Source organism: Halichoeres trimaculatus, unplaced genomic scaffold (assembly GCF_033239565.1).
Source record: "Halichoeres trimaculatus isolate MK-OKI-2021-1 unplaced genomic scaffold, fHalTri1.1 fHalTri1_scaffold_5, whole genome shotgun sequence".
In the NCBI taxonomy this organism is placed as follows: domain Eukaryota; kingdom Metazoa; phylum Chordata; class Actinopteri; order Labriformes; family Labridae; genus Halichoeres; species Halichoeres trimaculatus.
This window is the reverse complement of record NW_027437183.1, coordinates 37,478,837-37,504,503: the sequence shown is the minus strand read 5'-3', so window position 1 is coordinate 37,504,503 and position 25,667 is coordinate 37,478,837. Positions and strand designations below refer to the sequence as shown.

Below are 25,667 nucleotides of genomic sequence, written 5' to 3'. Positions count from 1 at the left end.
CACATCGTTGTGCAACTGCTCTGCCATGCAGAGACATCCGTCTCTTCATCAGACGGATGGTTTCATGATCGGAGCACAGTTTGATGTTCACAGCAGCAGGTGAGCCAAACACTGCTCTCACTCCCCCGGACCTGGTGATTTTATCAGCATACATGTCTAAAAACTGAGTTGCATGTGAGCAGCATCATTTGAGAGCGTGGAGTAAATCAGTGTCAGATGAAGTGAACGTTTTCCGTGTTAATCTCAGGGTGCATCAGGGATAAAATGCCCCATGATGTTCTCCAGATCTAAACATCAACACTGCAGGCCTGAGCGCTCATTTCCCTGCACTTAACGTCTCCAGGGAGGAGTGAGGAAAGGGAAAACAAGCAGAGCTGCGAGCTCTTATCAGTGATTACATGACGAAAGCAGCCAGTAAATAAAGTGTGACTGACAAACAGCACCAAGAGCAGAGGGTTCAGGCAGTGGTACACAAACTCTGCGGGCTTTGACTCAGTGTATGCTGCTTGTTATCACTTTATACTAACAAAAAGTCCTTTATCAGGAATTCAAATATATAAAAACTCCTGAATCCTACACAAGACACAGGTTTTTTTGTCCTCATCTCTGCTTAATTTTAATCTTAATATGATCGTGTTCTCCTCTGACAGGATGCACACACTCGTGTCAGGCCTCAGAGGACCTGGTGTGTTGTATCATCTCTGGTTTGTCTTTCCTAATCTGTAGCTCTCACTTTATCTCCATAGTTGCACTTTCACTCCCCTTTTCTGTGCTTTCTGTTCCACCAATCTGCAGCAGCTCACACCAAGCACTCTTTATTTTCACTACCATGGGCTTTTTAGTGGTGCTTTAGACCAGCCACTCTCAACCTTTGGGCCCCTACCCCAGTGGGGGTCACAAGATGATTTCTGGGAGTCGGTGAATCATTGGGAAATTTAAATAAAATATTAAAGGAGCTGTGAGAAGTTTGAAAGTGATCTTGAAAAAGTCTCCCTTCTAGATATATGCCTGATCATAATCCACACTTTAAAATGAGATTATCAGCACCAATATTACAGGTTACATGTTGTTTCAAAATGCTACTTTTTAGCTTCCTGATTGGGTCAAACAGGACAGGTTAACAGCCCATCTAGGTCTCTATGACAACACCACGTCTGCATTTCAGTGAGAAGACAGAGCTGTGTTTTTCTCTGCTGAAAATGATTTCTGTGATTAATTTTGTTGTGATGGTGGACACTGGAGGAGAAAGAAAGAGCATGAGCTAGCTGAAGGGTAAAACAAGAGCTAAAGGCTAACACAGAGGCTAATCTTTTTGTGCTAATGTTGATTCCAACCCACAGTCAGCAGTTATTCTGCAGTGGTCTGTTCAAACTTGAGTCTATCAATAAAATGAAGAGTGAGGTTATGTTAGCTCTGATTGGTAGATGACTGGCAGGACACCAGGATTCACTAACGTTACACATTATGGAAATGTCTTAGAGCACCGGGCTGTCAGCTGCGCTAAATATAGACAGCTACTGAACTACTTACAAACTGACAGTGTTTACTTGCTGTCACGTTAACGTACAGATACATCAGAGCACCAGGCTGCCGATAGCACTACATATAGCCGACTACTACTTTTGCTTGATGTCACGTTTCAAACAGTATTGCTACACAATGTACTGAAAAATACCTGACCTTGGCGAGTTATATTCAGTAAAAAGTTATCTAGAACAAGAAAAATTTGTTTCAACAAGATGTCCATTTAATTTAAAAATTCATTTAAAATCTAAAATGTGTGGATGTTTTTTTTTTTTTTGCTGTGGTGCTTGTCGTCCATCTCAGCACAGGGATTGACAAACTTGAACACTGGTTGTCACTCTGTTAAAAAAAAAAAAAATCTTATTTCACAGGAAATGGTCTCTAATTTTTCACAGATTTTTCCTGTTTACTCTTAAAACAACAAAATGCTAGTAGATTTATAGATATTTTTCAGTAATTTTACACAGTAAAAAAAAAATCTGAATTTTACAGTTCTTAACCCTTGATTCTTAAAGTATTTCTTCTGTTTTTCAAAAACATTATACAAAACAGTAAATTTCAGAAATTATCTGTAAAATGACATCCTGGGTGTTTTTTTTTTAGGTATTATACGAATAATAGCGTAGTGCCCAGTGGAATGGACTTGCTGTCTGTGCTCCAGGGGGCGGACTTGCTGTCTGTGCTCCAGGGGGCAGACCAGCTCTCTGTGCCCCATGAAGTGGACTGGCTGTCCGTGCTACATTGTGTGGACCCTGTACCCAGTGATTTTTACATTGTGTTTTGTTTTAAATAAACAAGATGTGTTGGTGGTCTTTGCTTTGTTGGTCAATTTTTAATAATTAAATTACACAGCTGGTCCATGCAGTGTTGCACAGGCAGCATGTTCCCCCAGTGCAATACTTTAATGTTCAGCAGGGTCTTATATCCTTTGAGTGCTCTCCTCACTCACGGTTACAAAACACCATCAAAACAAAAAGTATTTTCCTTTAAAAATACTGTATATACTGTAATACTACTCTAAAATTACATATTAATACTGTAAATCTGCAGACATTTATCTTTAGTTTGACTTGCAGAGTTTTTGTTTTTATATATTACAAATGTGTTGTCGTACATGGGAAAAATAGTATTTTCACAGGAAATTACTGCAGATTGATTTGACTGTTTTCTAGAACTAATAATTTATACCCTAAAATTACAGATTAACCTTAAAGAAATCTGATTTGAATGTGTTTTGACTGAATTTATATGTTATTTTACAGTAAAACAGACATTTCTAAACTGTGAAATATTGTGTTTTAAATTATTTTGACTGTAAAATCTAGTCCTGTGATTTTACAGTTATTTCATGTGGTTGCATGTTTTTACAGCATCTGACTGTAATTTTACAGTATTTGTCTGGAAACTTTGCTGCCAGTGCTTTTACCGTTGTTTTTAATAGATTTGTTTTTACAGTGTGGGTGTCAGAAGGTAATGAAGAGGGGTTAATGTGGGTGTGAGTGTGTCGGGAAGTCAGCACAGAGGTCATATAACTGTTCAGCTCCATAGGAACAGCTATAAGATGTCTGACTGGCATTTGGCTCCTGCAGGCTGCCGTAGATTCCTGGAAGACTCCCTCGCTGCTAACTTCCTGACAGACAGGAAGATTTACCACTCTTCATTTCCCTCGTTTCTGACACCCAGCGTCAGTGTGTGAGTTTAAGACAGAGTCCTTAGTTTGAGTCAGGGCACAGCTCCTACACCTCCCCAGGGGGGGTCATGGAGTCTGTAGAAGAGGGTTAGGGTCCCATAGAGAGCCTCATCATTCAGAGAACCACAGTCACACCCTAAACCACAGATCTGCTGTCAGAGTGCAGGAGGGCTGATACGCTCAGCTCAGGAATGTAATGGTTTCATAGGGGTTATGTAGCCATGTGTCAATCTATGTCAGGGGGAGGCAACTTTATCCCTGACCCGTGCCACTTTAAAAAACAAGTGCCAATGCTTACTCCCTTTATTAAATCATTCGTAAAAAATCTGTTTTTATAGTATTTTTGCAGTATTTGAACATGCTCACAGGAGAGATCCTCCCTCATCTGTCTCCCACCACCGTATCTTGCCACAATAGCTCCGTGCGGGACATCATTCACGTTAACGTTTTCTTCCACAGCCAGGCTAAATTTAGGAGCATCTTTGAGAGCAGAAGTTTGGTGCTGTGACATGTTTTCTGCCATTCCATTGACGTGATTGTGTCTTTATTTGGCAGTCCATCAAATAAAACTTGGGCAGTTGATAGTAAAGTCTTTATGTAATATCATTATTGTTATGTAACTCCCAAGAGATTTGCAATGACATACTCACAAGTCACATTTGCACATTTGTAATGTCATGATTTAAATTCATTTTTCAAAATGAGTTGTTTATTTTTTACGTAAGGATAATTAAAGTGTGCTCAATATCTTGTGAAGTGTTCAATGGAAAACAATACAATAAATTTATTATTCATTTATCTATTCATTTTATTCTCTGCCTTTTTTGTAATTTTTCTCTGCATGCCGACATGAACAGCCCCACGTGCCAGCTATGACACCCGTGCCCTAGGTTGCCTACCCCTGAAACTAGGTCCAATAGACTAAATATGTTCATTTATGTTCATTTAGGCATGGAAACATGTCAATAACCAACATGGATTCTTCTTTATGCACAACATGGATAAAGGTACCGTAAATATTTGTGTGGTCTGCATTGTTCACCATAGTGAACGAGTAATACTTTAATAATACTGAATCTGAAATAAATTGAATAATACTGAATTTGTTGCTGGGTGCTGTTTCTTGTAATTTTTTAGTCTCTTTTTCGCCATCTCTGTATTTGGAGAGGATCATTACAAGCTAGCCGTGCAGCAACAGAGGGAATACCAGTAGGCACATAGACATTATATATGTAGACGCCTCATTGACTGGCGCTGCCCTATTGGCGCTGACATAGCTGCCAGCTGCCATCTTGGATCGGTCTCACACGCTGCCCCAGTGCGTTTATTGAACTAAAAAAGGTGTAGAATGCATAACTATTATGAGCATAACTCAGCGAATTTTTACCCGATTTTCACACGGATACATTTGTTACGAACAACAGAGATGTACTAATAATACAGGATGCAGTCACACATTTTAATACATTCTTTCAAATTAAAATACTTTTTATTGTGCTATTTTTTGTCGTGCAATGAGACAGGATGGTAAGACGGACAGACAAAACGTATGAGCAACAACATTTTTGTGGTCATACATACACACACACACACACACACACACACACACACACATATATATATATATATATATATTTATATATATATATATATATATACTCACAATGCCAACTTCACACATATTTTCTATTAAAATGATAATATAATGATAATAAGTATTTCTTTTAATTACTACTTAATCGTAGTAAAACTAATAATAACGATGGCAACATCAGCCACAATAATCATGAAATTAAATTCAACTGTAGTATGGCTGCTTATAAGAACAAAGATTAAAAAAAAATAGATAATAAGAAGAACAACAGTAATATGAATAATTTGTTATAAAAGGGAGAAAAGTCATTTAACACTAGCAGCTGCAGTATTGTAACTGTAAATGTAAATATATCATAGTAAATAAAACAAAAAAGAAAGTATTAAAGAGTCATAAAAATACACAAAGGGTGGAGTATTAACAAGCAGAGGAGGAACAACAACATCATTAGCGGCAGGTGATATGATGGTAGGGGCAGGGAGGGGTTGTCATCGGTGTGGCTGTGGTTGTATGGAGAGACGCTGTAAAGGGGGCCTCCACAAGTCAGTGTCACTTGGAAATCTTAAAAATGTGAAGAAAAAGAAAAACGCTTGAGATAAAGTGAGAGAGTACCAGCTCCTACTGTTAGCATTTTGTCGATAGTCCAATACCGCTAGTTATAATCACATAAAATGATAAATGGTCAATAAAACAAAATTATTGTGAAATCTTACTTGTGAAAGGTAATCCCACATGATCTGCTCTCAGTATTGCGCAGGTTATAGCAAGCGTAGGCGGCACAAAATACTGGCATGATTAATCACTTTGCGCTCAATCCGTTTGTGTCTGCTGCTGGAATACAGTGAGGAGACCCATCTAATATGGCGGTGACGCCCGTCGCAGTTCAGTACGCAATGAGGCGTCTATGTATATGTGTCTATGAGTAGGCATGTCTGTGAATAGCATGATGCTACTCTACCTTCTGTTATTCCCTCTGTTGCTGAGTTAGCACAGCTAGCTTGTCCATCTTATTGGAGATAGATCTCACGTTCCCAATAACGATGGATAGAAGGACAGGTCGAGACAAACACAGGAGAAAAAGTAGTAAAAATATCACTGAAGACACAAACAGTTTGGTGTCCATGACCAACAGATGACACACACAAAGTAATGATCCACTCCAAATACAAAGATGACGAATAAGAGACGAAAAAATAACAAGAAAGTAAAGAACACAGAGCTGCTGCAACAGGCAGCCACAACCAACAGGGCAGCACCTAACAACAATAGCATCATGCTATTCACAGACATGGCTAACAGAGCTAACACCAGACACCAACGCCACATTGGAGGAGCTTCACCTGCTGTGAGCAGACAGGATCCAGGAGACAGAGACTGAACAGACTGCTGAAGAAGCTCAGTCCCAAACAATTCTATCTATTCTAACCACAGTCTATGATTTGAAACTCAAACAGCAGAGTGTGAGATTAGTCCCAGTCCCTAAGCCGGACCAGTTTCATGGCATCCATATTGTCACCCCCACCAGCATTCATGGGACATCCTCACATGGGCCAACGCTGACTCCAGATGTGAGATGTGATTGGTGCTGTGAGCAGGTCAGATGATCAGCTGTTTGTATTCACACCTGCTACAGATTTCAGGACGTTGTGTTATATGTTTTTATAATGATTGACGGAATTTAGCATTTTAATCTAGTCACATGATATGTTCAGGGTTGATGTATGTTTATCTGGCAGATAGGATAGCTTCTGTCTCCAGCTTGTGTCTGTGAGGTCTCTTTGACCCTGTGTAAACTTTCACCCAGTCTCCTAGCTCCATGCTCTGATTCAACAGTCACACACTTTGATAGCACACCTCTCTGAAAACTGACACCAGCTGTGGGTTGAGACAGTTGTGTCAGTCATGTTTTTTGGTCAATTACTATTAAATTGTATTGCTCCCGGATATCGGGGCTTATTCTCTTGAGACCAGCGCTGTAAACTTTACTTGTGATCAGAATAAACGCTGAACTGAGAAATAGCTCCTCTTCGGGTGATTCTTGAGAAGTGTAAGACCAAAGAACTGGAAGAATCTACAGTTGTGAGGAGTTGAGTGAACCTGTGGAGTCAGTTACTGTCTCTTAATGTTTCAGACTCCCGTCAGAAACCCTGGAGGAACATCCAGAATCACGAGGCTCACTCTCTCATCAGTCTGACATCGCTCAGAGAACATTCACCCTCTCATCTCAACCTGGTGTCACTCACTGGTTGTCCAGCTTCCTCCACACAGCGCGTTGCCATGGAAACAGGGTAATATGTGAAGTGGTTGAGTGTTTCCTCTGGACGTGTTTCTTTGACAACAGGAATGTTAACAGCAGGAGCAGGCAGAGGTAAAGTTGGAGCAGCTCTTTGTGAGGATGATTGCAGCTGCACTCAGAGCTTCTATAAATCGACACAGTTTCTCATTAACACGGTTAGACACACATTCCAACAACATGCAACATGTCAACACGTCTGCAGAGGTCAAACTGTTTCCTGTCTGACAGCTGCAGCCTGGATGTTTGAACACTGATCCCAGACCTGTGGACCAGCTTTCTATGCCAGGTACAGGGCTGTTAGCTGTGCAGCCTGATCAGTGTGAAGACAACAGAGGGACAAGACCTCTCTCAAATACATTCATTCATTCATTCAGACTCTAATTAAAGAAACAAACAACCAAAACAACAACAACATGATGATAAGGGTTGTTTTCACAACAAAAATGTACTGAAGGAAGCACAGTTAGCATCAGTACAGTTAGCATTAGTACAGTAAGCATCAGTACAGTTAGCATCAGTACAGTTAGCATCAGTACAAAGCTGCAACTGCAGCAGTGAGCGTCCATCTCCTGGTGCTCCTGTCTCCAGGAGTCAGAGTGAGCGGTTCAGCAGCTGATGGTGGTCTTGATTGGTACCCTGAGTCCACTCTGCAGACCTGTTCACACCTGCCCCGTTTGATGGGATCTCTGCACACATTCACAGTCTGATCCACGTCAGGTCAGTGGTCTACACAGAGGGGGAACAGGGGTTGTTGTAAGTGCCCTCCTCAGAGCCAAAATAAGCTCTCAGTGCTCTCCATAGCAGTGATTCCCAACCAAGGGAAGGGGTACCTGAACACATTGCAGGGGGTACGTGGAAACATTTAAAGATTTATTTAGGACTCGGAAGTCCTGAGATCAGCCCGTCGATAAAATGGTTTGTGTGCGCTACAACCCAGGGAGACGATGACCTGTGGCACAGCGGCACCAAAATCTAAACAGATACTCACCTGCAGCCTGGCAAATCTGAAAGACAAGCAAGCTCAAGAGCAGGGTTTCCACTACATGTTAATAATCGTAGCGCACCACCGCACCAAAACAAAAGCCACCATGCCTCCAGAACTGTGATTTTTTCTTTTCAGAAGTTTCAAATGTGATATAGTGTGTAGGGGAGAAAGGGGTAAGTTGAGTCTGTGGGTAAATCGACCCACCCCCTGTCTCTGGGAAACGGTACGCATCAGTGGTCACATGACTCTGGATTTAGTTAGCCCGCCTCATTTCAAGCTCTCTGTGGTAAACAGAAACACAAGTTGAAGTGTTAAGTAACTTTTATTCTCCAAAAATCATTTTTTGCACGTTGAAGTAAATTTTCAACATATCACGAATAATGAATATAAACTGAAAATAATTTTAACTATATTTTAAAACATTCATCAGATGATTTGCTGAACTATCAATGTATAAAACCATGTGAATCGTGTAGCTAGGTATTAGCCTGAATTGCTAGGCTAGGTCGTTTTTAACAAAATAGTGGCTGTGGGGTAAAGTGAGCCAAACTGCTTGGGGTAAATTGACCCAGTGATTTAACTTACCCCACAATGAGGCACTAAAGTGTCAGGGGTAAAACCTGTTTGAGTGTAGAAATACATAATGATTTGTTTTTTCTTTTGTTTTTTAAAATATGTGTAACATTGTAGACAAACTAGAATGCAGAGGAAATACAGCAAGACACAAACTGGGGCTCAACACCCCTTGAGGAGATGCAGAGAGCAGCAACCAAATTCCAGGGTGGGAAATCCCTAAGAAAAGTGGCCACAGAGAGAAATATTGACAGGTCAACCTTACGCAGATTCCTAAAAAAGAAAGAGGGAGGGGAAGTGACAGTGGCAGGCTACACAGGGACAGCAAACGCAAAGAGGGTCTTCACAGAGGAGAGGGAGGAAGACCTGGAAAACCATGTGAAAAAACTGGCTGACCAGTTCCATGGCCTCACAGCAAAGACATCCCGTGATCTAGCCGACGAAATGGCAGAAAAAACAATATCCCTGTCCCCGAGAGCTGGAAAGCTAACCGTTCAGCAGGTAGTGCAGAAGAGATCACAATTCAACTCAGGTAAACAGTTGGTCTTGTAGCTAAACAGATTGTTAACAATGTCCCTATTCTTTTTATTCTTTTAGGTCAAGATCGGTTCATCAACTTCAAGGAACGCTACCAAAAAAGTCAAAAGGTCAACTTACCCCCATGTGGTTCAATTTACCCTCTGAGGTGGAGCAATTTACCCCTTAGCTGGGGCAAGTTGAGCCACAAAGACCATTTTTTTTTGACAGGTTATATTTCCATGACCAATCATTATGGATGTGTTCTAATTATTTCCATTGATGTGAGACATCATGAAATTAATGTACATGTGTTGATTTCACTTCAATTTCATTTCCACTTGCCTACAGGTCAAACAATGTAAAAAGTGGCTCAGTTTACCCCACTCTCCCCTACAGGGCCCTTGTACATATGACCAAAATTGCTTTGACTAAAACTCACACTTATGGTAGGATAATATCATGGTCAAATTCAGTGATGAAAAAAAAATATAAATGCCTCTTCAAAGGGGACTTATTCAACTTTTTGTGGTTAATGTAGAGAGAGTTACATGTCTTTCTATCTATCTATCTATCTATCTATCTATCTATCTATCTATCTATCTATCTATCTATCTATCTATCTATCTATCTATCTATCTATCTATCTATCTGTCTATCTATCTATCTTAGAAAGGCAGGTTGATTATTTTGATTTCATGTTTATTTATATTACTGTCTTTGTTTTAAAGGCAACATGTTGTTCATTTTTATGTTTTAGGTTAAAAAGAAGAAAGTGCCAGAGAATTAAATGTTTAATCAAGGAGATAAAACAAAATGGTTTTCATTTAACAGTCAGTTGTGTAACATTCTACTTTTGAAGAATCACATGCATGAGTGAGGGGATACTCATGGCATGACAGCAAGGACCAGGGGGCACACAAGACAAAAAAGGTTGGGAACCACTGATTTATAGAACCAACCTCTTCAGAGGTTAAACATGCACTTTGTGCCCTCTTAGGAGCCAAAACACACTTAAGTGCCCTCCTGATGAGCAGAACACACCTAACTGCCTTCCTAGATGGCAAAAAAGCTGCGCTGTATGTGCCTAATTTTCTTTTTGTCCCTGCCCTTCAAAAAGTCAGTGCATGCCACTCCGTCAGGGACACATGTCTGAGCAGGGACAGATTGTGGACTGATGTCAGTCCAGAGAGGATTGTGGACTGAGACGGCCTTGTGGCTGATGAAGACTTTAACATAACTATATAAATGAGCAGTCAGAACAGATCTGTGATTCTCTGGGGTCACTTCGGGGGTTCAGTCAGAGCTGCTCAGTGTTAGTTTAGCTTAATCTCTACAGAAACAGCTCATCTTAAGACTAGGAACTGATTGTTTCTGTCTCTATTTGTTCTGGGGTCTTTAAACGTCTCGTCTCTGTCATCCCGGGATAATGTCTCCTTTCCTCGAACTGAAATGACTTGTTAGTTTTCCTGACTCCCTCTTTAAAGCCCTCGAAGCGGCACACAGACTCATCATCCTAACCCCCCACAGAGCTGAAGCGGCCTTTCTCTTTCACTCAGTGACATTCCTGGTCTAAGTGTCCTCCATGGTTTGTCTTTCTCAGCAGGGTGCTGCTCTGAGCCGCAGCGTCCTGAGCTGCAGGTGGGTTAAGGATAAATCTTCTCAGCATGCTTCACTGTCACATGACCTGCAGAGTGTCTCATTCTGAAGTTATGAGTGGTGTAAAAAGTCTCAAATGACCAGAACCCTAAAAACTGCTGAGGCCGATCCTGCAGCTTCAACATGATGTTCCTGGTCCTGGTTTGTGATGTGAAGCAGCAGAAGCAGAAGTTCTTACTCCTCTTAGTTTCATTGTTAAATGGGCTTGTTTAACGGGCTTTGATCATTCAGAGTAGAGTATGAAAACACAGCTGTCCTCACAGGTTACGACTAAAAATGTCAACAAATGAGGGTGGAATGAAAAATGATGTTAAAACTTTTTAAAAGAAAAGAGCTGCTTTAATCCAAAGCTTTCTGTTATCTTTGTTTTCTCCTTCATATGAACCTGTGTCAGCCTCACGAGCTGTGTTCCCTGTTTGTTTGTCTGATTTGTTTATCATGTTCCTTTGTGAGGGTTCTAAGTCATCCTTGTCTTACACGTTCTCCAAAGTGTTTCTGCCGCCCACCAAGTCTTCACTACTTGGTGTTTTATTTTGTACTTCATGATCTGTTTCTGTTTCCTGTTTGATTTTGTTGTTCTTTCTCTCTGCGTTTCCTGTTTTAGTTTTATCTCCTGTCCCTGTGATTCCTTGTGTGGGGTCTCACCTGAGTCTGGTCCCTCACCTGGGTCTGGTCTTCTGAAAAGAAAGCCAGTCACTTGAAAGAAGAGTCCACTCCCCCTCTGCAAACAAACACCTGTCCACCTGTTGAAGATGTTACAGATGAACCAACCTGCAGGGCTCTGTTCAGTCAGGTGTCCGCACAGGAGCAGCATGCTGATGGGCTGATGCAGTGTGAACTCTCATCCACAAGCAGTGGAGTGTTGATCACATCATAAACCACACCAGTCCTTTCTGTCAACCTAGAAACTTTACATGAACTTCACTTCAAACTGAATGTGAACCATATAGCGAGTGTCTACTCTACGTGACTGTACATGGCTTTTATTTTTGATTTGCATAAACTTTATGTGAACTTTACATTGACTCTATGTTAACTTGACGTTAACTTTAAATTAACTTTACATTAACTGAATGTAAACTGTACATTAACTTTGTCTTAGCTTCACATGAACTGTGTGTCAACTTAACATTAGATCAATGTGAACTTTACTTTAACTTTAACTTTGTAATGACCTTGTGTAAAATTTAAGTGAACTTAACATCAATCAAATCTGAGTTAACTTTACATGTGCCTTCAGTCAACTTAATGTTAACTGTAAGTGAACTTCATGAGAACTTTATGTGAACTTAACATTAACTTTACATTATCTTCCCATTGGCTTTACATGAACTTTAAATGAACTTTACATCAACTTTGCATTAACTTTACATAAAGACCTTACATTAACTTAATGTTACCTGTACATGAAATTTATGTTAAATCTGAAATAAGAAGAGCCTGGCTTTGGGTCTGGCTCATGAAGCACAGCCTTGTATTTGTGCTTAAGGCCTTCGTTTATTGAAATGTCTAACTCCCTGCAGACTCTGGGCTTCTGTCCTCATCACCTTCTTTAGGGTTTTGTGTCAAAGTCACAGTCAGCCTTCCAGCTGAGGAACATGAGCTTTCAACCCCTGACTGAGGATGAGAGGTCCTGAGGTTCAAAGTTATCGAGGATCATAGGTCCTGACAATCAAGATTCCTGAGGATCAAAACTCCTGAGGGTGAGAGCTCCTGGCGTGTTCTGTGTCCAACCTTCAGGAATGATACAAAGACCCAGTGGAGACACAGCTGACCCCTCTGAAGACAGGAGAACCTGTTTTCAGTGCCTAGCATCAGATGCTGTTGGGTCACATGTGTTTTACTGAGGAGCTGGCAGCATGCCACACTGTACACGTTCCTCACTCTGTGTGTTCAGTTCACCAAGAAGCCATCCGTCCACTCAGGACTGTGTGTTCTTTCACACTCTTCCTTAGACGGGACTGGGCCAAGGACTCAGACTGTCAGTCAGTAATGAGCTGTTCTCAGAAACAGCATGTAGAGATAGTGCCAGGTGTCAGAGCCCTGTAGCCCTTAGACTACAGGGTAAACCATGTGGTCACTGGTCCCCTGCTCAGACCAAACCAGTGAAAGTGAATCACTGCTGGGGTCTATTGCATGTCAATCAGTAAATGTTTAAATGATAACATTACATTTTGAAAATTAATGTCGATTCCATGGAACTAATATAATAATAACAATAATAATAATAATAATAATAATAATAATAATAATAATAACAATAATAATAATAATAATAAAACTTTTATATTGCACTGTTCTTAACATGGTCTCAAGGGGTCAGCTCTATGTTCTAGTTTATTTCCAAAAACAATAAAAGCACTATGTTCCCACAGGCCACAAACCATCAGAGTCTTCCAAGAATACAATGGCTGATCAAAAGGGTTTCAACAGAGACAGAGTACAGAGGTTAATTTTTTTTATTTTATTTAGTCTATATATATATATATATATATATATATATATATATATATATATATATATATATATATATATATATATATATATATATATATATATATAATGATCATTTTATAATAATAGAAATAACATTAAAAAAGTATATAAAATTTAAACTTTAGCTACTTACTAATACTTGTTCAACTACCTTGTTAAGTTAGTTTTGTAAAGTTGACCTCATTCCATAAGTCAAGTTGTCAGGACTTCAAATTAAAGGTCTGAGTCCATAACTACATTATCTAAGTATGCTTTTAGAAAAGAGTGGGGTCTCCAACTCAAATCTACAGGGGTCTTCATTTACGTTATTGATTTCCCACATGTGCTACCATCTCCCCGGTCCTCATGAATAAAATGGATGAGAATAAAATGAACACTCCATAAAGGTAAACATATTTATCTTTAAACTCTAGTTTGACAGTTGGTTGATTGATTACTTGATTTTTTTTGGGTTTGTGCATGGTAAGGTGGGTGTGGCTCAGTGGTCCTGAAGTCATGGTCTACATGTCCCTGGACAGCAAACTGAGCCTTTCTTTCCTGGTGTAGCAGACAGTGGAACAGTAAACTGGGCCAAAATAGGAATGGGGGTGCTGTCCAAAACACCTTAAGCATAAGGGATCTTGTCTTTGGCTCAAAACCTGTAATTATTGCCTGGACTTGATCTCTTCCCTTACGAAAGAAAAATATATGTACTAATATATTTTTGAAATGTATTGTAATATATTATTGATATATTATGATATGCATGGAATAATATATTGAGGGCACATATACAATATATTATATATTCATGAAATATATTGCAATATATTGCAAAATATACAAATGATTGCCGCTTTCCATATATTGCAATATATTGGAAAATATAAATTCTAACGCTCATATATGGAAATATATTACCTAATATATGACATAATATTTTCCAATATGCTGCAATATATTTTTCTTTCATAAGGTTTTATATGGGCCTCCAACAGCCTACAAGTAAAAGGAGGCCAAAAAGAAAACAAAACAAAGAAGAGGAGGAGGACCTCTCCCTAACTCCAGCTCAGCTTCCTTTTAGCTGCCATCTTGTTTTTTTTCCAGCGCAGCCAGGAGGTGACCATTCTTTGGTCTGTCTCTATGGTGACAGGTATCAGCTGATGACCCCCTGCAGGTGAAAGGTGAGAACAGTAGCGGTCTGTAGGTATCTCTGGTAATACGCTCAGCAGCCAATCAGAATCATCAAAGCCATGGGTTAACAACAGCTGGAGCAGTGGGTTTATTTCATGGACTCAGCGTTACGTCAGTGTTTAACAAACACAGGGCATAATAAATAAAGAAAGGGCTGTTTGTAAATAAACAGACTTCTGGAACATTCTCAGTTATTTCCTGTTTTTATCCACAGTTTCAGAAGGCGGCCTCCCTCCCTCTGTGTGTGTACCCCTGTCTGACTCCTGATCAGAACTGACTCTGTGGATCATCCATATGAGCCTGGTCTGACACCTGGAGAGTGTGTGTTTATGATGCTCCTGAGATCTGAGCTATGAGTGGAGGGTAAAACACTTCCTGATGACACTCATCAACAAATTCTCTGATAGCTCTGATAGTGGTCTTCTTTGTCCCTGACTCACAGCTAGAGACAGACTCTAGTGGACACTCAGGGAACTGCAGTTTGTTTTAACATGAAGCTCTGTCTCATCTACTTGAGCACTCTGGCTCGCCCTCTACAGGGATCCTTCAGTATGACATGCAGTGCATGGTTAGACAGGTATATTATTGTGTTAAAAATGTCCCTGGTTGTGTACCTGAGGAATATGGGGAGATAATCTGAGATTCACATATTGAGGTTTCAACAGGCAGGTATTAGTACTTCACTAAAGGACACAGCAGTGTGTTAAGAAGAAGACAGGTGATGGATAAATAGAGAAACAGAATTCATCTATACAGATGGGCCTTTGGTCATTATAGTCAAAGAGTACAGGAGGTTTGCAGACCCTGGTCCTGAGAGCCCTGCAGTGGGTTGTGTCCATAGAGCAGAGCGTGAACAGTGCAGGCATGCAGGAGTCAACAGTAGCAGAGGGATGTAAGGTTTGAACAGCATGTTTTTCAGCCCAGCTTTGTTAGGTGTCACTCTTTGTTGGAAACATGTGTCCTCACAGCAGCAGCTTCCTGGGAAATGTCAACAGCCCCCGCTCTGCCCCGTCTGCCCTGACAGCTCTCCAGTAAACAGTCACTTCTGTTCAAACACTTCCCATCAGGCTTTTCTTCTTAGTCTGCTCCAAGACGACGTGAACTTTACCCAAAGTTGCTGCTCCTGAAGGTTCAGGGAAACCGTGTGTCTGTAGAAAGGTTTATGATCAGGACTCACTGTGTGATCGGAGCAAACACAGAGACAGAAAAAGGCTTAGGAACAACAGCTGACAGAGAGATGCTCTTGTCTGTGGAGTGATTATAACAACTGTAACAAAGCTGTACAGCCTGGACAAGTAAGAGCCACAGAACCTGATCTAAACCCGTCAAACTGGGACCGACAACTCTAAAACCCTGTCTCCACCCAGCAGTCCAGTTTTGGATCAGTGCAGTTTGGTACGGGTCGGATCAGTAAAGCCTGATCCTGTTTGAGTTTCCACAGCCAACTGTGCCTTTCTTGGTAGGCGGCGTGTAAGCTGGATGCTAATAGCAGAGTCAGCTACATAATGGTGTGACTGCATAGCAGCGATGCCGTATATATGAATATATATATACGTATATATAATAAATCCAACAAAGAAACAAACATGACACAGTAAACAAAGAGCCTCAATGTAAGACATTCAGCAATTTGTCTTCTTTGAGATTGCCATCTTTGTGGTTCTTTGTTACAAAGCGCAATCAAGCTTTGTTTCAGATAAGGCTGTGTACCACCAGGAGAAATACAACAACCACTGCCACACAGGAAGTGATGGTTCTTTCCACCAATCAACGGACTGCAGTGTAGTAGCTCCACCTTCTGGGGTCAGATACATGTGTCTGGAACCCCAGCAGAAAGCTACCAAAAAGTGGGACAGTACGGGTCGGTACTTTGGGGACCTGTCTCAGTCAAAGGAAACACCACAAAATGCGTGTACTGAACTGAACTGAACTGAACCACCTGGTGGAAACTGGGCTAAAATCATTGTTGCTCTGAAGGACATGCTGATGTTTCCAACAACGTGATTGGTCTTCTACAGAGGAGTGGACCGTTATATCAGGCTTGAGACAAGGCCAGTAGGTTTACTACACAGACTTCCCAAGAGATGGAAAGCACACCAGCTCCCCCTAGTGAAGGATTCAATAACTCAGAGCTTCCCTACTGGCTGTCTGCCATACAGGTCATGAGCCCTGCTTTCTCCATGTAAACTGATGAGTCATGAGTCCAAATCCATTATTACAAGGTTTCCCAGTGAGGGTTAACTTCAATAAATGGGACGAATACTGAGATTTTGGAGCACATTGTTTGTTCTGGCAGCTTTCTTATTTTAACAGTCTTTAGCTGAGGTGGTGTATCACTGTGGTTCCAAACAGATCAACTTTTAGTTTGGTGCCTTTTCATTTTCTTATGAGAATGGAATTTTCCAAGCACTGGGGTAAGTTGAACAAAAAAATACATTTAATAAAAATGAGAAGTTAGAACTTGTCTTGTTATGTCCTTCAATCAGTGTAGATCATAATCATGTAGATCAGTTCAGAACGCTTTGGAAAATGTACCTTGATAAAACAAATAAAAAGTTTTTTCCTCCTCATTCTTACAGAATTCACAGAAAAAATCAGTGCCAGTAACGAACATTACCAGTAAATTCTTGTTAGATACAACTCATGTGAACTCTTACATAAAACTTATTTACCTTTACTATGTATACGGAATTTCTCAACAACCATCCACAATCAGTCCACCAACCATCAACAAACATCTAACAACATCTACCAACCATCTACCAACCAATTATCAACATCTATAAACCGACCATTAACCATCCACCAACCATCAACAAACATCTAACAACACCTACCAACCATCCATCCACCACATTCAAAAAGAAATCTTGTTGAATGAATGTAATTCAATTATGGAAAGAATTTCCACCTAACTAAATTTCTTTCATTTAGCAAGATCCCAACTTGTTAAACCTACTATTTGTAAATATGTTGTGTGGGCATAAAGTACTGGTGTTAGTATTACTTGTTTGCAATCTGTTGGTCCAACTTAATTTGTAAAGGTTGTTTCAACATATCCACTAAGATAAGACAATTGAACCGTGAGTGAGGATAGAACTTGCTGTACACTGTGTTGTATGGCTCACATGGCTGCCTGTGCACCACTGCATGGACCAGCTGTGTAATCTGAAAACACTTGAGTGTTTTCACTTGAGCATCAATAGGCTATATCTATATTTTAGATTGATCAGCACACCACTACTTCTAACAATAAACAGATCGATATATATTTTGTAGGAATGGTTTAAAGAGCCGCACACTGAAAGGCAAAGGGCCACATGTGGCTTGCGAGCCACAGGTTGGCCACCCCTGAGTTAAAGCGTGGAGTCAGAGCTGAAGTGGCCTCAGGGTTTTTGCAGGTGAAGACTTTCCTCTCCTCAGTTAATTTTTGTTAAAATTCATTTTAACCTGCTTGTTGTCAGGCCTTTGTCAGCTCTGTGTGTATTACAGAAAAGCAGGCTGAAGGAACGGGCACCAGTGGACATGTCTGACAGAATAACCTCTGACATCAGGCGTCTTGACACATGAACAGAAAAACACAGATGGCCGCTGGGCGTACAGGAAGTGAACACGTCCACCGTGTGCGTCTGTACTAGTGACGTCAAAGCAAACCTGGAGCTCAGTTCAAACAAACAGAGCTTCTTTTCATGTGTTGGTGCCGTTTATTTGGACTGCTTTGAGATGGGTCTGTTGGAGCAGACACACAAACACTGGGCTCCTAAGACAGCCTGGAGAGGTGGGCCGGATTCAGACCTCTGTTCTAGTCTTCAGACCACTCAAAGCTCTTTGACTTCATGGCACAGACTGCTGGGATACCCACCCTTCACCAGAGGCCAATCTAAAGTCCCTTGGGGCCCTAGGGTAAAATTCACAGGGGGCACCTCCAGCTAGTATCCATTAACCACAACAATAAAGATAATAATTGGTATGATAATAATTACAGAAATGATCATTTTACCCTTGTACCCTAGCAACACAATATCTAAATGTATTTCCTTTGATGCTATAAGATAGCATTCATAGCTTTACAGCTTATTTATATGACATAACTTTCATTTGACAAAGATCTGTACCTTTACGGCAGTATGCACGCGCTAGCAATCATGGGTAGTTGAGTTCTCTTTCCGGTCAAGCGGGGATCTCTTGCACTAAACTTGGAAGTGTTATTTATTTTCATTATGATTCTAAATATTCCAATGATGTGCATTTTTTGCTAATTGCACTGTTTTTAAAAGTTTTAAGATTTTCAGTATTGTTTTTATTTTCACAAAAGTTCTGTTTGTAAAGTTTTAGTCCGCATTGAAGTGATAAAGAATGTATACATGTTTATCTTCACAATTTATTATGTATTTATTCTATTGTATGTATGTTTGCGTGTTTGCCGCGGAGGGCAGGGGGTGGCGCATTTTTGTCTTTCGCCTAGGGCGCCTGCTGAGCTAGGGCCGGCCCTGCGCTAAAATCACAAAATCCCATCCCCTTCACGTACGCAAGTTTCCAGTCAGTGGTGAGAGAAATCTGTCACCGTGGGACAAAAAACTGTGCATTCTCACAGTTTTTACATACAGTGGAGATTGTAAATTTGAGTATAGTAATACAGTAGTTATAACAATGTTTTATTATTTATATAGACATGAGAAGTTCATCCTCTGACCAATATATCGTGACATAGTGGATCTGAAACGATCTTTGGTCTGTGTAGAATATGAATCAATAGGTAATAATGACATACAAAGGTCATTTCAGCTGCATCAAAACCTGACAGGGTATGTTGCAACAGGCATGGAGGGGTTAATATTTAGATAGTTAAATTAGATAAGACACCAAGAATGTTTCTAACATTTCACTCTTCTTCTGCTAATCTGTAAAATGCATTGCTTATGAAAGAGCAGCGCAAGCTGTCAGCTGATTTCTCCATATGACTGATGTGTGTTTCCTTTATCGATTTGATTTAAAAACAGAGAGGACGTTATCAGTTAATTAAAAATTAATTAAAAACACATTTAGAGCTTGGGTCTAAAACGCTGATTTCACTATCAGCCCATAAAATACTGTGAATCATTTTTTTTCTATCTCTGTGGTTCAGAAGTTATTAGGATCGTTTGATTTTCCAACCAGAGGCACAGCTGACGTGAGTGACGAGTGTCCTGTAGCTGCTTGAAGAAAAACTCACAGCCAACGTCATAGTGGCTGTGTCCGTAGATTGGCTTCGTGTCATGGTTTCAGGAACAGACAGGAGACGTCGCGGATGCTTCGTCCATACAGTCTATGATCTCAACCAGTCTGCTCGTCTTGTGGTACAAATAATCATAAAACTCTGGTTGACCCATGCATAATTGAGCACTATCATCACACATCTTGTCCAGGCACCAAAACGACCGCAAATAAAGTTAATGAGATCAGTTTTTAGGTGAACTAGTTTGCAGTACTGAAAATGTTTAATGTGTATCTGACACAGAGCAGGTTGGTCTGTTCCTCCACTCCCTCCTCAGTCTGTGACAGGTTCAGGCTGGAGTCTGCAGCTTCTGTCAGAGCTCAAACACATTTTTAAAAGACAACTTTCCAAGTTTCTGGACCTGAACAGAAACAATTAACAATTTTGTGGCTTCTAATAGTCAGATATTGCAGATTGATTAAACAAGGTTTAAAACAAGGATGTGTTTTATGTTTAAAATTCTGCTGTATCTTAGATTGTCACGTCCACGCTGCTGATAGCTGCAGTGAATTACTGGCAGACAGGTTTTTTTCTGACTCGCTCTAACGCCACTTTTCTGGCTTCCAAAACACACGGCATCATTTCTCCCTACATTGGTTGCTATGGCGTTGTGGATCTCCAGCACAGGGAAGTATCCTTTTTTCCGTAATGTGCCCCACCAAGTCGTAAATTCCGTGGGTTCGGCCAGCTGAACCTTAAATATTTAGGGGTGTGTTGTTTAAATTACAATTGGTTTCAGCCGCCACATTTATCAACACCTGATCAGGCTTCTCCTGTGATTGGCCGTGGTATGCACGTTTCATAAATCACAGATGGCTCAAGACAGACTGAGCTGTTCCAGATTACATTATCTGCGCTGCTCACCACTTTCTTCATCTTTTTTTGCCTATCCTGTTTTTTTTTCTTTCAAGAGCAAGAGGTGAGGGTGGGGCCCCTCCAGGAAGATCTGCTTAGAGCTGATGTGCTCATTGCAAACTCTCCTCAGTGGCACTGCTCTGTAGTGAGTCAAAGTTGGTCAGCTCTCTGGGGCCCCCTTCTGGCCCCTTTTGGCACGCAGCACCTCTGCCCATCAGTATCAATCTCATTCATTCACCTGCACTCACTGCTGACCAAGAGCTGGGGTAATCTGAGGTTCACTGGTTTGCTCACCCTGGCATGTGGATGTCAGACCCTGCTGGGCCTCAGGCTGGCTGGCTGAGAGTGAACAGAGTGATGGCTTCCTGTGTCACATCCACCAGTGAAAGCACTGTGCTGGACACTGTCCTCAGATATAACAGCGGTCCTGAAAAGCCGGCCCCTGGTTCAGTGACACACAGAGCATATAAAAAACAGCATACTCCTCAGTGCTCATGGTTAAAATAACGGTCAGAAAGGCCTTAAACAAACCATGAATGTCATTTAGAGCTGTGAAGAGATAAGAGACAAAAACAGTGTCTTGTCAGATCAGTTAGATGTAATAAATCATAGTTCCTGTGACGTTAGTGGATGGGGATGAGAAATGAATGTGTTTGTCTCTGACTAAAAGATTACATATTTGGCCTCCGTATATCCACTGATGTGTGTTCAAAGACAATTTAGATAATTGGGAATAATGATTTGAAAATAGAAAAGATTGCATAATCACGTAAAAATGTCATAGAACCCCTGCAGTACCTCTGCGGAGCCCCTAGGGGCTGTGGACCCCTGATGAAGACTTCTGACCTCAAGATAAGTTGTGCTGTGATCACTTTAGGCTCCCAGAAGGAAGAGATGAAGAGCAGATATTTACTCTTTTTTACCAGGCAGAAGGAAAGATGAACATCACTTCAGATTGTGATATGATCTCTCCACGTTTCTGCAGCAACATGACTCCTGCCCCATCTTCCTCAAACACCACCTAAAAACATCCAGCAGATGGCAGCAGACACTGTCACAAAAGTAAGAGTATAGGACCCATTTTCATCTTAATTTGAGCTCTCTATGACATTTCTATCTTGTTATGTGAAATGTGGTCATTCTGTGTGCATACTTAATACCACATCGACTCAGTGAGTGAGCATTGGGTTTTCCGCTCTGGATCAGTGTGTGCTGACTGATCACAAACATGGAGAAAACCTAGCTCTGTTAATACATAGAGTCGTAAGAAAATACAAAATACATCGGACAGTATAGACAGACAGCAGTCTGCTCACTCAGTTTCACCTTATCACGGCACAGATGTTTGGAGTAGTGCTCTTCCTTTGTACGCTTCCTTTGGTTCCCATTGAGTTCTTTGAGGCTCAGCCCCCCATGTGAGCATGTTAAGCTTTGAATATTAATTTCTCACTGTGATAGCACGAGTAGTTGTGTGTTCCATATATTCCCTTTCTGCAGTTCTGCCATGTGTGACCATTATTATTACGGATCAAACCGACTGTGATGTGTGCGTTTGTAACATATGGCTCCATCAGTTTACAAATGTAGCTCAGTCCATCTGAGTAAAATCAGTATCTTTGGTACAGGATATCATCAGGGACATCAAAAGGATTATGTCTATCCCAAAAAGCTCCTTATCCCCTCAGATCCTCTCACACTCCACACACCAAATTTGACAGTGTCTTCTAAGAATAGGCAGGTAATTTTTCAGTTTGGTCAGAAGGTGGTGCTTTTATACTCATTGATCTCTTATCTCTTCATTAAATGCTGAGCTGTGCCAACATTGGTTTGCTTTGGATTGGTTTGATGTGGTTGCTTTGGATTGGTTTGCCTTGGTTTGGTGTGGTTTTTCCCTGATTTGGTTTGGTTTTGTAAAGGTCTGGTTTTTCCCTGGTTTGGTTTGGTGGGCCATGGTGAGAAAAGGTTTGGTTTGTATTAGACTGGAATAGTTTGTATAGGATAAGGTCAGTTTGGTTTGCCTTGGTTTGGTTAGTCTTGATTTGGTGGGCCATGGTTTGGTTTGGTTTGTAGTTTGGTTAGTCTTGATTTGGTGGGCCATGGTTTGGTTTGCCTTGTTTTGGAAAGGATTTATTTGGTTTGTTTTGCCTGAGTCAAGTCTACTTAAGTTTGGTTTCCCTTGGTTCTGTTTGGTTTCCTTAGTTTGGTAATTTTTGGTTTTGTTTTTATTTTTTTAAGTTTGGTTTTGGTTTGGTTAGGTTTTATTTTTTTTTTAAACTTTAGTTTGCTTAAGCTTGGCTTGTTTAATTTGGTCTTATTTGGTTTGGGTTCGTTTTATTTTGTTAAGTTTGGTTTTGTTTTGTTGTTTTTTTTTTGGTTGGATTGGATTGGATTGGTTTGCTTTGTTTGCTTTGGTTTCATTCTAAAGGGGAAACCCTCTTTACACCTTTTCACTAGAGCTTTTAAGGTCAAGCTGAGCTGACATTCAAAAGAATCCATCCATCCATCCATCCATCCATCCATCCATCCATCCATCCATCTTCTGCCGCTTATCCGGAGTCAGGTCGAGGGGCAGCAGCCTAAGCCCAGACTTCCCTCTCTCTAGCTACTTTTTCCAGCTCTTCCGGGGGGATCCCGAGACGTTCCCAGGTCAGCCGAGAAATGTAGTCTCTCCAGCGTGTCCTGGGTCTGCCCCAGGGTCTCCTTCTGGTAGTATGTGCCCTGAACACCTCACCAGGGAGGCGTCCGTATCAGATGCCTGGGCCACCTCATCTGGCTCCTCTCAACATGGGGGAGCAGCAGCTCTACAAGCTTCTCACCCTATCTCTAAGGGAGAGCCCGGCCACCCTATGGAGGATGCTCATTTCGGCCGCTTGTACCCGCAATCTTGTTCTTTCGGTCACTACCCAAACTCATGACCATAGGTGAGGGTGGGAACGAAGATCGACCGGTAAACAGAGAGCTTCGCCTTCCGGCACAGTTCCCTCTTCACCATGACAGACCTGTGCAGAGTCCACATTACTGCAGACGCTGCACCGATCCGCCTGCCGATCTCTCGCTCCATCCTTCCCTCACTCGCAAACAAGACCCCGAGATACTTAAACTCCTCCACTTGGGGCAGGATCTCAACGCCCGACCCTGGAGAGGGCACTCCACCCTTTCATGCCATGATTCAAAAGAATCATGGCATGAAAACCACATGTGACAGATGAAATAGACAAACATAGTAAGGCAGTTGACTTAGCAAAAAGAGAGAAGACTTTCCCTGCACAAAAACCCTGTAATGGTCACACACACATTTTCTCAATTTATTGCCCTTGTGTTAACTTCAGACCTTGAGCATGTCACCACCTGAGCTTTTCAGCTCATAATTTCTGAGCATCTTCTTCACATTTGATCATCATAACATTTAAAGTCAGTACACAAGAAAGTGTAGCGTTCTGTCCGTGCTCTGTGTTCAATTTGTCCGTATTTCTGCATGTTTCCATAAAGCTTACAGATACAGGGGAAACTGAGCAGTACCACTGTAAACCATGGGGGCAGTGTTGCTGTTACTACCTGATACATAGCTTTAGTGAGACATGAAGAAGAAATAGCAATGGCAGAACTTTCGGGATGTATGTGACAGCCTCACCAGCCAGCACCTCCTACAACGCTGCCTCCATTTTTGTCTTTTATGTCGGAGCTACACTAGCAAAACCTCCTCCATAGTCAGCATGTTTGTTTTTGAGTTTGTTGCTTTCATAATTTTTTGACTCTGGGCTGGGCTAGATTACAGGATTTGTTTTTTCAACAGATGGGGGCAGGGTCTGGTGGAGCTTGTCAATTAAAATCATGCTTGTAAAATACTGTGGGTGACAGCAGTGCTCTCTTTGGATGAGAGATCAGCATGGGTATGAGGACAAGATGTGGGATGACAGAGACATTCACAGCTCACCCTCCAACTGTGGATGTGTTCTGGTAGTTCAGAGAGAAAGAGGGGCGCCATCGTGAGAAAAGACAATGGGGATCATGGAGAGGTTCAAAGATCCCTTGAACACAATCAAAAAAAAGTATGTTTTGTCCTTTTTTGGAAGAATAACAGGAAGAGAGACATGAAAGAAGAAAAGCCACTCTTCTTAGGGTGTTTTGGTGTTTACACAGTTATAGAAAAAATAATATTATCTGGGTCTTGAAAGATTGTTCAAGATACTCTGACAATGGCTAGCAGCCAATAAGTTTATCCCATTAACTGTTATAGCGTGTTAATTTGTGGTGAAATTAATCTGATTAACGCGTTAAAGGTCCCATATTATGCTTCAGCTTTGGCACTTCCCTCTGCCGGAGAGAAATCTCTCCGGCAGAGGGGATGCCCAAAGTTGAAGAGTCATCACTGCTTTGATTTGGCTGTAAACAGCCACATAGTTCAATGCACAAGCTTCCCATCTCAGAAGAAGACAAGACTAAGTGTCTAGAGTTCATTCATCAAGGAAATGTTCCAGCTACACTCAGTAAAACTGTGCATGTGTGTGCTAGTCACTTAACTTCACTGCTGACTGCTTTTCCAACTTTGGACAGTAAAACAGAGGGCTAGAGAATAGACTGGTCCTGAATCCAGGCACATTATCAACCATCCTCCAACAAACCTTGGACCCTGGAAATGTGAGTATTTTAAATGCTGTGTGCTGTGGAGCAGATGTAAGAGCTTTTCTTCAGTGTCCCTTCTGTTAGCTTCAGGATGCTAACTTTAGCGGCGGTTAGCCTGTTGTTTTGGCCTTTAATGTTACTACAAACGGGCTTTTCCGTTTTCTGAACATTGTGCTCTTGGAGCTCGTGGCGCCTCTCTCAGTGACGCTGAAGAGCGGGGCGGTATCAGCAGTGGCTCATTTACATATAAAGGCCACGCCCACTAAATCAGAGCGTTCTGAATAGAGGGGCTATGAGAGCCCGGAAATAATGCTGCTGTGCTTGATATATTGGCTCTTTGGACCAAAACATGTTACTACCATTTCATGAAAACATCAATGATCCATATTAAACTGCAGAAAAGGAGCAGAATATGGGACCTTTAAGGTG

At 41.2% G+C, this 25,667-nt stretch overlaps 1 protein-coding gene across 1 annotated transcript in view; it reads left to right on the top strand.

Moving 5' to 3' along the window:
• The window catches only part of LOC141790791 (E3 ubiquitin-protein ligase DTX3L), a 175,635-nt gene that overhangs the window by 143,587 nt on the left and 6,381 nt on the right, over window positions 1-25,667 (top strand). The window lies entirely within an intron of this gene.